The 16,725-nt window shown below is 36.3% G+C and overlaps 1 long non-coding RNA gene across 7 annotated transcripts; it reads left to right on the top strand.

Annotated features, from left to right (window-relative positions):
• Positions 1 to 11,940: 11,940 nt before the first annotated feature.
• Positions 11,941 to 16,725, top strand: LOC139852165 (uncharacterized). 7 transcript variants are annotated; one of them, XR_011760947.1, is made up of 9 exons: positions 11,941 to 12,071; positions 12,909 to 12,990; positions 13,184 to 13,285; positions 13,431 to 13,545; positions 13,756 to 13,917; positions 14,215 to 14,344; positions 14,688 to 14,757; positions 14,832 to 14,942; positions 16,521 to 16,725. It is a non-coding gene; the product is annotated as an uncharacterized lncRNA (long non-coding RNA). The 7 variants fall into 7 exon arrangements; XR_011760950.1 differs by adding an exon at positions 15,276 to 15,332 and having other exon boundaries at positions 14,215 to 14,942; XR_011760945.1 differs by having other exon boundaries at positions 14,215 to 14,757.

Here is a 16,725-nt window from a genome sequence, read left to right on the forward strand (position 1 = left end):
ACCTTGGATCTAGCAGTACAGGAAATCGTGTAGGATGCACCTACAAAGAATTCACTGCCTGCAAACCTTTGGAATTTGATGGAACCGAAGGACCAATCGGATTGAAACGGTGGACCGAGAAGGTCGAAACGGTGTTTGCCATAAGTAAGTGTACTGAAGAGGACAAAGTGAAGTACGCTACGCATACCTTCACAGGTTCTGCGTTAACATGGTGGAATACCTATCTAGAGCAAGTGGGACAAGACGATGCGTACGCACTACCGTGGTCAGCATTCAAGCACTTGATGAACGAGAAGTACCGTCCCAGAACCGAGGTCAATAAGCTCAAGACAGAACTTAGAGGGTTACGAACCCAAGGATTTGATATTACCACGTACGAAAGACGATTCACAGAATTGTGCCTATTGTGTCCGGGAGCATTCGAAGATGAGGAAGAGAAGATCGACGCGTTTGTGAAAGGATTACCGGAAAGAATCCAAGAAGATATAAGTTCACACGAGCCCGCCTCTATACAACAGGCATGTAGAATGGCTCACAAACTAGTGAACCAGATTGAAGAAAGAATTAAAGAACAGACTGCTGAAGAGGCCAATGTGAAGCAAGTCAAAAGAAAGTGGGAGGAAAACGGTGATAAGAATCACCAATACAACAACAACAGCAATTACAACAATAATCGCAACAATTATCCCAACAATCGCAACATCAATCGCAACTACAACAAACGGCCCAACAACAACAACAACAACAACAACAGCAACTACAATAATCATCCCAACAACAATAATAACCGCAACAACAACAACAACAATCAGAAGCAGCTATGCCAAAGGTGTGAAAAGTATCACTCGGGGTTCTGCACCAAATTTTGCAACAAGTGTAAAAGAAATGGTCATAGCGAGGCGAAGTGTGAGGTCTACGGACCAGGGGTTAATAGAACGAAAGGAACAAATGGTGTCGGAACGAGTAATGGCGGAGCAAGTAGTGTCGGAGCAAGTTATGCCAATGTAGTTTGTTATAAATGTGGAAAACCAGGCCACATTATTAGAAATTTCCCGAACCAGGAGAACACGAATGGACAAGGCCGCGGAAGAGTTTTCAATATTAATGCGGCAGAGGCACAGGAAGACCCGGAGCTTGTTACGGGTACGTTTCTTATTGACAATAAATCTGCTTACGTTTTATTTGATTCGGGTGCGGATAGAAGCTATATGAGTAGAGATTTTTGTGCTAAATTAAGTTGTCCATTGACGCCTTTGGATAGTAAATTTTTACTCGAATTAGCAAATGGTAAATTAATTTCAGCAGATAATATATGTCGGAATCGAGAAATTAAACTGGTTAGCGAAACATTTAAGATTGATTTGATACCAGTAGAGTTAGGGAGTTTTGATGTGATAATCGGTATGGACTGGTTGAAAGAAGTGAAAGCAGAGATCGTCTGTTACAAAAATGCAATTCGCATCATACGAGAAAAAGGAAAACCCTTAATGGTGTACGGAGAAAAGGGCAACACAAAGCTACATCTTATTAGTAATTTGAAGGCACAAAAACTAATAAGAAAAGGTTGCTATGCTGTTCTAGCACACGTCGAGAAAGTACAAACTGAAAAAAAGAGCATCAATGATGTTCCCATTGCAAAAGAATTTCCCGATGTATTTCCGAAAGAATTACCGGGATTACCCCCACATCGATCTGTTGAATTTCAAATAGATCTTGTACCAGGAGCTGCACCAATAGCTCGTGCTCCTTACAGACTCGCACCCAGCGAGATGAAAGAACTGCAAAGCCAATTACAAGAACTTTTAGAGCGTGGTTTCATTCGACCAAGCACATCACCGTGGGGAGCTCCTGTTTTGTTTGTCAAGAAGAAAGATGGTACATTCAGGTTGTGTATCGACTACCGAGAGTTGAACAAACTTACCATCAAGAACCGCTACCCACTACCGAGAATCGACGACTTATTTGATCAACTACAAGGCTCGTCTGTTTATTCAAAGATTGACTTACGTTCCGGGTATCATCAAATGCGGGTGAAAGAAGATGATATTCCAAAGGCTGCTTTTAGAACACGTTACGGTCATTACGAGTTTATGGTCATGCCGTTTGGTTTAACTAATGCACCAGCTGTGTTCATGGACCTTATGAACCGAGTGTGTGGACCATACCTTGACAAGTTTGTCATTGTTTTCATTGATGACATACTTATTTACTCAAAGAATGACCAAGAACACGGTGAACATTTGAGAAAGGTGTTAGAAGTATTGAGGAAGGAAGAATTGTACGCTAAGTTTTCAAAGTGTGCATTTTGGTTGGAAGAAGTTCAATTCCTCGGTCACATAGTGAACAAAGAAGGTATTAAGGTGGATCCGGCAAAGATAGAAACTGTTGAAAAGTGGGAAACCCCGAAAACTCCGAAACACATACGCCAGTTTTTAGGACTAGCTGGTTACTACAGAAGGTTCATCCAAGATTTTTCCAGAATAGCAAAACCCTTGACTGCATTAACGCATAAAGGGAAGAAATTTGAATGGAATGATGAACAAGAGAAAGCGTTTCAGTTATTGAAGAAAAAGCTAACTACGGCACCTATATTGTCATTGCCTGAAGGGAATGATGATTTTGTGATTTATTGTGACGCATCAAAGCAAGGTCTCGGTTGTGTATTAATGCAACGAACGAAGGTGATTGCTTATGCGTCTAGACAATTGAAGATTCACGAACAAAATTATACGACGCGTGATTTGAAATTAGGAGCGGTTGTTTTTGCATTAAAGACTTGGAGGCACTACTTATATGGGGTCAAAAGTATTATATATACCGACCACAAAAGTCTTCAACACATATTTAATCAGAAACAACTGAATATGAGGCAGCGTAGGTGGATTGAATTGTTGAATGATTACGACTTTGAGATTCGTTACCACCCAGGGAAGGCAAATGTGGTAGCCGATGCCTTGAGCAGGAAGGATAGAGAACCCATTCGAGTAAAATCTATGAATATAATGATTCATAATAACCTTACTACTCAAATAAAGGAGTCGCAACAAGGAGTTTTAAAAGAGGAAAATTTAATGGATGAAATACCCAAAGGATCGGAGAAGCATCTTAATATTCAGGAAGACGGAACCCGGTATAGGGCTGAAAGGATTTGGGTACCAAAATTTGGAGATATTAGAGAAATGGTACTTAGAGAAGCTCATAAAACCAGATACTCAATACATCCTGGAACGGGGAAGATGTACAAGGATCTCAAAAAAACATTTTTGGTGGCCGGGTATGAAAGCCGATGTTGCTAAATACGTAAGAGAATGTCTGACGTGTTCTAAGGTCAAAGCTGAGCATCAGAAACCATCAGGTCTACTTCAACAACCCGAAATCCTGGAATGGAAATGGGAAAACATTACCATGGATTTCATCACTAAATTGCCAAGGACTGCAAGTGGTTTTGATACTATTTGGGTAATAGTTGATCGTCTCACCAAATCAGCACACTTCCTGCCAATAAGAGAAGATGACAAGATGGAGAAGTTAGCACGACTGTATTTGAAGGAATTCGTCTCCAGACATGGAATACCAATCTCTATTATCTCTGATAGGGATGGCAGATTTATTTCAAGATTCTGGCAGACATTACAGCAAGCATTAGGAACTCGTCTAGACATGAGTACTGCCTATCATCCACAAACTGATGGGCAGAGCGAAAGGACGATACAAACGCTTGAAGACATGCTACGAGCATGTGTTATTGATTTCGGAAACAGTTGGGATCGACATCTACCGTTAGCAGAATTTTCCTACAACAACAGCTACCATTCAAGCATTGAGATGGCGCCGATTGAAGCACTTTATGGTAGAAAGTGCAGGTCTCTGATTTGTTGGAGTGAAGTGGGGGATAGACAGATTACGGGTCCGGAGATTATACAAGAAACTACCGAGAAGATCATCCAAATTCAACAACGGTTGAAAACCGCCCAAAGTCGACAAAAGAGCTACGCTGACATTAAAAGAAAAGATATAGAATTTGAAATTGGAGAGATGGTCATGCTTAAAGTTGCACCTTGGAAAGGCGTTGTTCGATTTGGTAAACGAGGGAAATTAAATCCAAGGTATATTGGACCATTCAAGATTATTGATCGTGTCGGACCAGTAGCTTACCGACTTGATTTACCTCAACAACTCGCGGCTGTACATAACACTTTCCACGTCTCGAATTTGAAGAAATGTTTTGCTAAAGAAGATCTCACTATTCCGTTAGATGAAATCCAAATCAACGAAAAACTTCAATTCATCGAAGAACCCGTCGAAATAATGGATCGTGGGGTTAAAAGACTTAAGCAAAACAAGATACCAATTGTTAAGGTTCGATGGAATGCTCGTAGAGGACCCGAGTTCACCTGGGAGCGTGAAGATCAGATGAAGAAGAAATACCCGCATCTATTTCCAGAAGATTCGTCAACACCTTCAACAGCTTAAAATTTCGGGACGAAATTTATTTAACGGGTAGGTACTGTAGTGACCCGAACTTTTCCATGTTTATATATATAAATTGAGATTGATATTTACATGATTAAATGTTTCTAACATGTTAAGCAATCAAACTTGTTAAGACTTGATTAATTGAAATATGTTTCATATAGACAATTGACCACCCAAGTTGACCGGTGATTCACGAACGTTAAAACTTGTAAAAACTATACGATGACATATATATGGTTATATATATAGTTAACATGTTTTTATTATAAGTATGTATCTCATTAGGTATTTTAACAATGAGTTATATACATAAAAATGAGACTATTAATTTAAGAAACTCGAAAACGATATATATAACGATTATCGTTATAACAACGTCTTACTAGGTACATATGAATCATATTAAGATATTGATACACTTGGTTAATTATGTTAAATGATAAGTAAATATATTATTAAGTGTATTAACAATGAAATACATATGTAAAAATAAGACTACTAACTTAATGATTTCGAAACGAGACATATATGTAACGATTATCGTTGTAACGACATTTAACTGTATATACATCATACTAAGATATATTATATATCATAATATCATGATAATATAATAATTTAACATCTCATTTGTTATAATAAATAATGGGTTAACAACATTCAACAAGATCGTTAACCTAAAGGTTTCAAAACAACATTTACATGTAACGACTAACGATGACTTAACGACTCAGTTAAAATGTATATACATGTAGTGTTTTAATATGTATTCATACACTTTTGAAAGACTTCAAGACACTTATCAAAATACTTCTACTTAACAAAAATGCTTACAATTACATCCTCGTTCAGTTTCATCAACAATTCTACTCGTATGCACCCGTATTCGTACTCGTACAATACACAGCTTTTAGATGTATGTACTATTGGTATATACACTCCAATGATCAGATATTAGCAGCCCATGTGAGTCACCTAACACATGTGGGAACCATCATTTGGCAACTAGCATGAAATATCTCATAAAATTACAAAAATATGAGTAATCATTCATGACTTATTTACATGAAAACAAAATTACATATCCTTTATATCTAATCCATACACCAACGACCAAAAACACCTACAAACACTTTAATTATTCAATTTTCTTCATCTAATTGATCTCTCTCAAGTTCTATCTTCAAGTTCTAAGTGTTCTTCATATATTTTACAAGTTCTAGTTACATAAAATCAAGAATACTTTCAAGTTTGCTAGCTCACTTCCAATCTTGTAAGGTGATCATCCAACCTCAAGAAATCTTTGTTTCTTACAGTAGGTTATCATTCTAATACAAGGTAATAATCATATTCAAACTTTGGTTCAATTTCTATAAATATAACAATCTTATTTCAAGTGATGATCTTACTTGAACTTGTTTTCGTGTCATGATTCTGCTTCAAGAACTTCGAGCCATCCAAGGATCCGTTGAAGCTAGATCCATTTTTCTCTTTTCCAGTAGGTTTATCCAAGGAACTTAAGGTATTAATGATGTTCATAACATCATTCGATTCATACATATAAAGCTATCTTATTCGAAGGTTTAAACTTGTAATCACTAGAACATAGTTTAGTTAATTCTAAACTTGTTCGCAAACAAAAGTTAATCCTTCTAACTTGACTTTTAAAATCAACTAAACACATGTTATATATCTATATGATATGCTAACTTAATGATTTAAAACCTGGAAACACGAAAAACACCGTAAAACCGGATTTACGCCGTCGTAGTAATACCGCGGGCTGTTTTGGGTTAGTTAATTAAAAACTATGATAAACTTTGATTTAAAAGTTGTTATTCTGAGAAAATGATTTTTATTATGAACATGACACTATATCCAAAAATTATGGTTAAACTCAAAGTGGAAGTATGTTTTCTAAAATGGTCATCTAGACGTCGTTCTTTCGACTGAAATGACTACCTTTACAAAAATGACTTGTAACTTATTTTTCTGACTATAAACCTATACTTTTTCTGTTTAGATTCATAAAATAGAGTTCAATATGAAACCATAGCAATTTGATTCACTCAAAACGGATTTAAAATGAAGAAGTTATGGGTAAAACAAGATTGAATAATTTTTCTCATTTTAGCTACGTGAAAATTGGTAACAAATCTATTCCAACCATAACTTAATCAACTTGTATTGTATATTATGTAATCTTGAGATACCATAGACACGTATACAATCTTTCGACCTATCATGTCGACACATCTATATATATTTCGGAACAACCATAGACACTCTATATGTGAATGTTGGAGTTAGCTATACAGGGTTGAGGTTGATTCCAAAATATATATAGTTTGAGTTGTGATCAATACTGAGATACGTATACACTGGGTCGTGGATTGATTCAAGATAATATTTATCGATTTATTTCTGTACATCTAATTGTGGACAACTAGTTGTAGGTTACTAACGAGGACAGCTGACTTAATAAACTTAAAACATCAAAATATATTAAAAGTGTTGTAAATATATTTTGAACATACTTTGATATATATGTATATATTGTTATAGGTTCGTGAATCAACCAGTGGCCAAGTCTTACTTCCCGACGAAGTAAAAATCTGTGAAAGTGAGTTATAGTCCCACTTTTAAAATCTAATATTTTTGGGATGAGAATACATGCAAGTTTTATAAATGATTTACAAAATAGACACAAGTACGTGAAACTACATTCTATGGTTGAATTATCGAAATCGAATATGCCCCTTTTTAATAAGTCTGGTAATCTAAGAATTAGGGAACAGACACCCTAATTGACGCGAATCCTAAAGATAGATCTATCGGGCCCAACAAGCCCCATCCAAAGTACCGGATGCTTTAGTACTTCGAAATTTATATCATATCCGAAGGGTGTCCCGGAATGATGGGGGATATTCTTATATATGCATCTTGTTAATGTCAGTTACCAGGTGTTCACCATATGAATGACTTTTATCTCTATGTATGGGATGTGTATTGAAATATGAAATCTTGTGGTCTATTATTATGATTTGATATATTGGTTAAACCTATAACTCACCAACATTTTTGTTGACGTTTTAAGCATGTTTATTCTCAGGTGATTATTAAGAGCTTCCGCTGTCGCATACTTAAATAAGGACGAGATTTGGAGTCCATGTTTGTATGATATTGTGTAAAAACTGCATTCAAGAAACTTATTTTGTTGTAACATATTTGTATTGTAAACCATTATGTAATGGTCGTGTGTAAACAGGATATTTTAGATTATCATTATTTGATAATCTACGTAAAGCTTTTTAAACCTTTATTGATGAAATAAAGGTTATGGTTTGTTTTAAAATGAATGCAGTCTTTGAAAAACGTTTCATATAGAGGTCAAAACCTCGCAAAGAAATCAATTAATATGGAACATTTTTAATCAATAAGAACGGGACATTTCATTTAGTCCCGTTAAAAGAGAGTATGCTTGTCGAGGTCGCCAATGGAAAACTTGAAAAAGTTGACCATATTAGTCGAGGAGCTATTATCAACATAGCTGGTGCAGATTTCGAAATTGATTTGATACCTATCAAACTGGGAAGTTTTGACGTGATCGTTGGTATGGATTGGTTGAGCAAGATAAGGGCCGATATTATCTGTGGAGATAATGCTCTTCGTATACCACAAGGAGACGGTGAGCCACTGATCATCTACGGAGAGAGATGTACCTCGAGGTTGAACCTCATTAGTTGCGTGAAAGCGCAAAAGATTATGAAGAAGGGACGTCTTACTGTCCTAGCGCATGTGAAAATAGTAGAAACTGAGGTGAAGAGCGTGAACGACGTTCGAATTGTGAACGAATTTTCCGATGTCTTCCCAGAGGAATTGCCTGGATTACCGCCGCCGAGAGCCGTAGAGTTTCAGATCAACTTAGTGCCAGGAGCTGCACCTTATAGACTCGCACCTTCCGAGATGCAAGAATTACAGAGCCAACTACAAGAACTACTTGACCGAGGGTTTATCCAACCAAGTTTCTCGCCTTGGGGCGCACCTGTTCTGTTTGTGAAGAAGAAGGATGGATCCTTCCGTATGTGTATCGACTACCGTGAACTCAACAAATTGACAATCAAGAATCGGTATCCTCTTCCTAGAATTAACGATCTTTTTGATCAACTACAAGGATCTAGCGTTTACTCAAAGATCGATTTGCGATCCGGTTATCACCAGTTAAGGGTGAAGGAAAGTGACGTGATGAAAACTGCATTCAGGACCCGTTATGGTCATTATGAGTTTCTCGTGATGCCATTCGGTTTGACAAATGCACCTGCCGTGTTCATGGATCTCATGAATCGTGTCTGCAAGCCGTACTTGGATAAGTTTGTTATCGTCTTCATAGATGATATCCTCATCTACTCTAAGAGCGAAGAAGAGCATGAGCAACACCTCCGACTAGTACTTGAACTCTTAAGACAAGAGCAGCTTTACGCCAAATTCTCCAAGTGTGAATTTTGGTTGAAGGAAGTCCAGTTTCTGGGTCATGTTGTGAGCGACCAGGGTATCAAAGTTGACCCCGCCAAGATTGAAGCTATCAGCAAGTGGGAGACTCCCACTACTCCGACCCATATTCGCCAATTCCTAGGTCTCGCCGGTTACTACCGAAGGTTCATTGAAGGATTTTCTCTGATTGCGCATCCTTTAACCGCGCTGACTCACAAGGGCAAGAAGTTCATTTGGGAACCCGCACATGAATCAGCATTTCAAACTTTGAAGAAGAAGTTAACCACCGCACCTATCCTATCGCTTCCTGAAGGCAGTGACGATTTCGTCGTTTATTGCGATGCTTCGAAAAGTGGTTTTGGTTGTGTACTGATGCAACGATCAAAAGTTATTGCCTATGCCTCCCGCCAATTGAAGATTCACGAGCGGAACTACACTACTCACGATCTTAAACTTGGAGCCGTTGTCTTTGCACTCATATTGTGGAGATATTATTTGTATGGAACTAAGAGTACTATTTTCACCAACCACAAGAGCCTCCAGCACATCTTTGACCAGAAGCAACTGAACATGCGACAGCGTCGATGGATCGAGACATTGAACGACTACGATTGTGAACTTCGCTATCATCCTGGCAAGGCCAATGTTGTAGCTGACGCTTTAAGCCGAAAGGAGAGGACGGCACCTCTTCGTGTTAGGGCTCTGAACATCACCATCCATTCGAACCTCAACAGCCAGATCAGAGTAGCCCAAGATGAGGCTCTCAAGGAGGATAATATATCTCACGAACATTTGAACATACTTGTCTCTCGATTCGAGGTTATGGAGTCTGGACTCCGATGTTATGCCGGAAGATTTAGGTACCTTATTATGGAGATCTACGAAACCTTATACTTGATGAAGCACACAAATCGAGATATTCGATTCATCCTGGAGCGGGCAAAATGTACCACGGCCTTAAAGAACAGTATTGGTGGCCGAATCTTAAGAAGGACGTTGCGACTTATGTTGGTAAGTGTTTGACTTGCTCGAAGGTTAAAGCCGAGCATCAGAGACCTTCTGGTTTACTTCAACAACCGAAAATCTTTAAAGTATGAACAACCTTGAACTAACTACTTGTTTACTTAGTTTATTTCTTTATATTATGCACTTTAAATTCATGTTTGTTGGTTAAAATTGGTCAAGTGTTACTAGTTAACTTTGATCTCATTAATCTTGAACTAAAAGTTAACTTTAAAGGTTCAAGAACATGTAAGTAAGCTTTCTTTAATTATAACTTTGTACACTTATGTTAGATCTAGACTTTTGAATCTTGGATCTTCAAGATCAAACTAAGAACTATGTTCTACAACTTAAGATCTTGATTTCATAAGTTCACTTTCAAGTTTGTAACTTATTATTAGTTTTAAAGTTCATGTATGTGTTAGATCTAAGACTTTGATGTAACTTTGGTTCATCAAAACACTTGCAACACTTAAGTGAGTTGTGCTTCATGTCTTAGACTTACACTTGGGTTATGATGGTCAAACCTTGGTGAAAATGATGCAAACACATCAACGAGTTGTACACTTGAAGCTATATGCATCAAGGATGAGAACCATGATAAGCATCGAGCACCAAGAACCACCGGAACCTACTGACCCTACTGTTCTACTGTTTCTGTGTCTGACCCGTACGACCTAGGCTACTGTAATTATGATTTTCAGATAGCTCTGTTCGAGTAGATAACTTTTCATATAGGACTCATCTTAATCTGAGTTACGGTTTGGGATTTATGGCCCTCCGATCGTCACTATGTCCATTTAACGTTGTGCTGAAAATTCTGACCTACTCGCACTTAGACTGTCGCCACGGTCAAACGAAGACGAGTTTGCTTCTGTAATTTTTACCACAACTAAAGGACTCATAGACAGAGCCATAGACACTGGTCTCACCTTATTTCAGTAGGTATAGAGGCCGTGGTGACTGACCGAACTCAGCCTTTGTTTTAAACTACTTTCATGAACGAAACTTACTTTACACCTTTTGTTTGATGATGAATGATGATGATCCTTAAGACCTTATTTACATACTTTTAAACTTTTTCGGACGATTTACTGACTTAGTACTATTTGACTCAGGTTGAGGACCCGTTTGGACAACCTTCATTACTTGCTTACTTTCCGAGTCATACTTTACCGCTACATTATCATTGTGAGTTATAGCATCCCTTTTTACTTTAACTATTTTGAAAACTGAGAATACATGCGCATTTTATGTTTTACATACTAGGCACGAGTACTTAAACTTATATATGTGTGGGTTATACAACGGCATAAACATTCCCTTTAGCTCGGTAACGTTTAATCATTGGTTTTTGAACCATGAACGCGAATCTTAGATATGGATCCATAGGGTTTGACATCCCCACTCGGGCTAGTAGCGCTAGTATTTAACGAGTGTTTAATACTTCGTAAACATACGCACTTGCCAAGTGTACTTTCAGGGGGTATAAACGTTAAGTTAGTTACCAAGTGCCCACGGTTAACATATACTTTATCATACTGTTTTGAAACGCTCTTTGTAGAACTGAAATCTCGTGGCCTACCTTACATACTGTTATACTTAAACTATAGCTCACCAACCTTTGTGTTGACGTTTTTAAGCATGTTTTTCTCAGGTGCTTAAGGTTATTTGCTTCCGCTGTCGTGCTAGTCTTGCCGTAGACACCCGCTGCTCTAGTGTTATCACCGCATGAACTGTTTATCTTGTATTCAAACTTTAATACATTTGAAACTATGTTTTATAACGACCTAAGGGTCACGTACATTTATTCATGCTTGCTATTCGTAGAAGCATACTGTTGGTGTAAAACAATTGACGTCGGTTATGATGTCATCTTTTTATCGTGAATGCAACTTTTTTTATTACGGTACTTAACCTTGTGATATGCTGTTGATGATTCGTACACAATTATTTTGTACGGGCATCACAGATTGACATCTTCCTGACAAAATGGCCATTAAAATTGGGGCTTTTGGGTCAATGGTGGTTCCGAGGGTGTTCGGTTGATATAGTGACGAAGATGCCAGCATCAAATCGAAGATTTAAGGGTTTTTCTTTTGGTACTTTCTTCGATGGAAACACGTAATAGCTTTACAATTGATTGATTTCATTCCTTGATTTTATCGTTTTCCTATTACAGTAGAAATTAGGGTTTATATTGCTTTAGCTCGAAATGCATTCAATTCAAATAGCCTCCGTTACTACTTCAATGAGCTTTTCTTGCTCTCTTTCTTGACAGTGTTGCTCCTATAAAATTGTGGTGCATATTCTATCCAGTAGCATAACTATACATTTTCTGAACAACATTACTGTGTAATCTTCTTTGTGCCTGCATATTATAGTTTGACTTGGAAAGGTTAAAATACTTCTGCTCAGATCCATATTCCATATACCTTTAAATTTAGACCCCATAGTGTTAGAAACCCAATCCATATCACCAACAAAAAGATCACATATCAGCAACCCATAATGGAAGAATACAGTCCAGTAATTGCCCAAAAGAACACCCTTGACCATTCTATTCTTTTATTGAATTTCCACTGTTTTTTGAATGTTAGCTGCATTTTTTATGTTTTTGCTGCTGTTTTTTCAATTTCTACTGTTTTTAATGTTAGCTACGTTTTTTGGTCGTGAAGAAGAAGATTCCTTAATAAGAATTAATATGTGATATGTGATATGATATTATTAATAAATATGTTATATGTAATGTGAAGAAGCATATGATGTGATAAACAAAAAAATAGTGTTGGCAGCCCAAGATAGTGTGTATAAATTTCTTATCTTATCTTTAGTTTAGCATAGAAGATGATTGTGTGTGCTGAGTTATTCACATTATATGTGGTTCCTATGCGTTTAGTATAAAATTTAAAATATTGAATTGTAGTTTCACGTTTCAGGCTGGTATTGGAATAAAAAAGGAGCTTAGATGATTTAGCTGGAATTTACATGGGACATGACTTCTATACACCACCTAGGCTGGTGAGTTATGCTCCCACTTTACAAAGAATTTTTATCTATGGCTTCAACATTTTGTTTACAACACAAATTCGCTAATGGTCAGTTAGTACTTCGCATAAGTGTTTACATGTAATATAGAAAAATGTATGATGTGCCTTGTATTGTGCGATTCATAAAGCCGATTATTACTTGATGACACATTTTATCTATGTAGCACTTGTTAATCAACAAAGAAGAACAAGGAGTGAGCTCCAAGACAATAAAGTCAAGCAAGCTCATGAATGCTAGCTTTTAATGGATGATGGAAGATGTGTTGGTAGGTAACAGGTCAAGTGGGTTGGGTTGACCTATTTGAGCATATTCCATATTTTATTTATTTATTTTGTATTTTTTATACAAAGTATGCGAATTTATATGTTTTTTTTTACATGATAGAAACATCTTTTATGGTGGTCCAATAGGTGCATCAATCTTATATGTGATCACAGTTGCAATTTATAGAGCTTACTTGACTATAACTGGCTCGATGACTACGGGTTTTCTAGCGTCTTTCATTCTCTACATTATCAATGGCCGGTAATTCTAAAATTATACATTGCTGGAAGTAATGTTTCTTATTCTTCCAAATTAAAAATGATTACACTGCTTGAACACATGATTTGCACTCAACTCTTTGATATTTTCATTATTGTTTTTGTTTCTCAATAAAAGTTTTACGAGAGAATGCTAATGAGTTTGTTGCAACAGCATCTACTCATGATACACACACTTCTATACTGAATGCAGGTGGTACTATTTTTTATGACGACCTTGGTGACTGTGATAATATAAGCAATAGTTGTGGAGCAAATGGAAAGGGAACACCGAGTGGGACCAAAATAATAAGCTAAGGGGGTTGGGAATCGCAAGAATTTAAAAGTCCTCCATTGAATGAGATGAGAAAGAAAGGTTCGGAACTGGTCGGATTAGCTGGATTGGTCTGAAAATTTTGATAAAACAATAGGAAAACCATGGGAGGACTTTTACTAAGAACTTTGTCTACAAAGATTTCCTAAAAAACATGAACACGGAACAAGTGTCAACTACAATACCTCTATTCATAGAATTCGTTGGGAAACAACCGCATATTATAATTACTCTTCAAAACTTTTAGCAGTATCAAAAACGCTAAATATTTAATTTATAGCCTTCTTATGATCTGCATCTTCAACCGTCGGTATATCTAACAATTTTCTTATGTAACAGTATGGACGGGATCACTCCTGTACCAGATCTGAAACCAGGAGACAAACTCAAGACCATCAGAGCTTATAATATATCGAATATGGCTGCGCAGAAATCCACCAGAAGCCTATAAATTGATACATTTGTTGAGGTAATTGGTAAGGATTGTTGTACATTCGATGATGAGGTAATTTTCAGACCTTAAAAGGGCGATTCATGATATACATATTCTTTGTTTATTGATCTTTTTGTCTGTAACTCATGTTTATAGCTTTCACATCTTATAATTTCATCCTTCGCCTCATTCATTTATTTATTAAATGGGATGGGATTATGATTCTGGATTTCAAACTTTTATTGCCTGAAATTTCATACTATCTTGTGTGGCCATTGTAATTATTTTTAAAGATATGTCTAAGAATTCATATGCTTGGATAAGAACGTACTTGGGATATTCTAAATTCATCTTATTGTATTATGTTGATTGTGTGCAGATTGTAATATGTTCTCAATTTCTTTGTGTGACTTACCTTACTCAGAATCCAGTATTAGTTTTTGCAAATGGTAAAGCTTAAATTGCAGACAGAGGGTAAAGCAAATGTCCGACAATTGCGATGATTTTTTTTTTTTTTTTTGAGGTACTTGGTGAAATTTTTTTTACCTGCTCCATGATAAGAAAATGTCAGTTGCCATTTACAACAATAAAAAGGTTGAATAGGGTCAGGGACCTTGTCATGTCTCCATCCATGGTAAGTATATTCTTCCATTTTGACTTTTTAATTCAGCACATCATATTTTTTTACTTTGATATATATTTTTTTCTTCATTTTGATGGCTGAGATTTCAGCATGATGTGTAGTACTAGAGCAGTAGAAGACATAAAAGTATCATATAGTTAGCACATACACACGTGTTACATTAACTTATTGATTGCACAAAGTTGATAGATAATTACTTCAATAATTTATATATTAGATGTAATTTCAAGTTAAAAGTTAGATGTAATTTCAAGTTACCTTTTAACTGTTTTTCAAATTCCATGATTCGTTGGTTTTTTTTTTTTTTTTTTTTTGCTATCGTAGTTAAAAAAGGTGTAAAAGTAGGTGCCTCTGTCTCCTTTTTCATTTAGCCTCAGAGAGGTAAATTTTCTTATGGTGTAGCAAGAGTTCTTGAACATTTACATGAAAAGAGTCATGCTCCAGAGTACGCCTTGCTATTATTTTGCCTGCAGTTTGGGTAAAAGACTAGAGGGTCAAAACGTGTTTCGTCCGAAACGGGTTATTTCTTAGAAAGAGTCGAAATAAATTGGCCTCGGTTGACCCACATTCACTTCTCTTTTTTAATTTCAGGTGAACTTGTGTTGATTATTGTTATAAAATCTGATAATTACTTCAATAATTTATATATTAGAGGTAAGGTAATTAGTTTGAAATAAAAGAAGGGACAAGTGTTATGGAATGAGTTTGATTGTAATGAATTTCAACTGTTTTTCTAATTTTTAAAATTTTGATATCTTTTACAATAGCTGAGAGATGTTAATATATGTGTTGTATTTACTCTGTACAGATCCGAAACTCTAACTTTAGTATAGTATCAATTTATCTACAGTTATATGAATTTTCATTTGTCCAAACTTTATACTCATCTTCTTTGGTTAGTGTGTTTTAGGAGTCTATTCCAAGACCAGTTGCCTGTATATCTGTAGGTTTGATTTGAGTTACCATTGCACTCTTTCTACCGAAGTCACTTTTATCTAAAAATTTTCTTTCTTTAGGTATGTTAACTTACTTTTGTTAATTCCCTGATCTTTAAGATGCATAATAACTAAAGGTGGTAAGATGGGTCAGTTGGTCGGGTTGAATAACGGGCCATAACTGCGTCGGGTTAAAGCACGTCAAATTTATAGTCGTATTGTAACCTTTTATCATATTATTATACATTACTTGTAGTTGTCAAAACATTTAAGACTTTCTTCTTAGTCGCTGAATAATGTGCTTTAGGAGATGTATGCATTAAAAGTAGTGTGGGTGGGTTATACAGTTTCACCCCCTTTGACCCGGTTGAAACTGTGAATACAATTTAGACCCATTGATAAGTGAATGTTGCGCAAAGCACTTTGCCAACCCTCTTCACATACCTTCAACCTGTATCGCGCTTAGAAATTTGCCAACTACTTTTAGTTATAGGCTTATAATGTATGTTATACTGTAACTCCTTACAAATTATTGTATAAGGATTGTTGTTACTGTATGTATAAAATATAAAAATCCCCAAGTAGCATGAAATACAATTACATATTTGAATTACCTGAAACATGTATCATATAGGGTATCAATTGATATGGCTGAAGCAGAAAAGCATTGAAGTGTCTTAGAGGGCATTACCAAGCAACTTGATACGTTACAAGTTCGAGATCAGTTTGACGAAGAAGCTTCAAGTATGTGTTGTCAATTGGAGACATATAATTGTATGAAACTAAGCACATATTATGTTTTACACCACCACTTATATTAAATTTATTGTTGTGGACAA

This window comes from Rutidosis leptorrhynchoides, chromosome 6 (assembly GCF_046630445.1).
Source record: "Rutidosis leptorrhynchoides isolate AG116_Rl617_1_P2 chromosome 6, CSIRO_AGI_Rlap_v1, whole genome shotgun sequence".
In the NCBI taxonomy this organism is placed as follows: domain Eukaryota; kingdom Viridiplantae; phylum Streptophyta; class Magnoliopsida; order Asterales; family Asteraceae; genus Rutidosis; species Rutidosis leptorrhynchoides.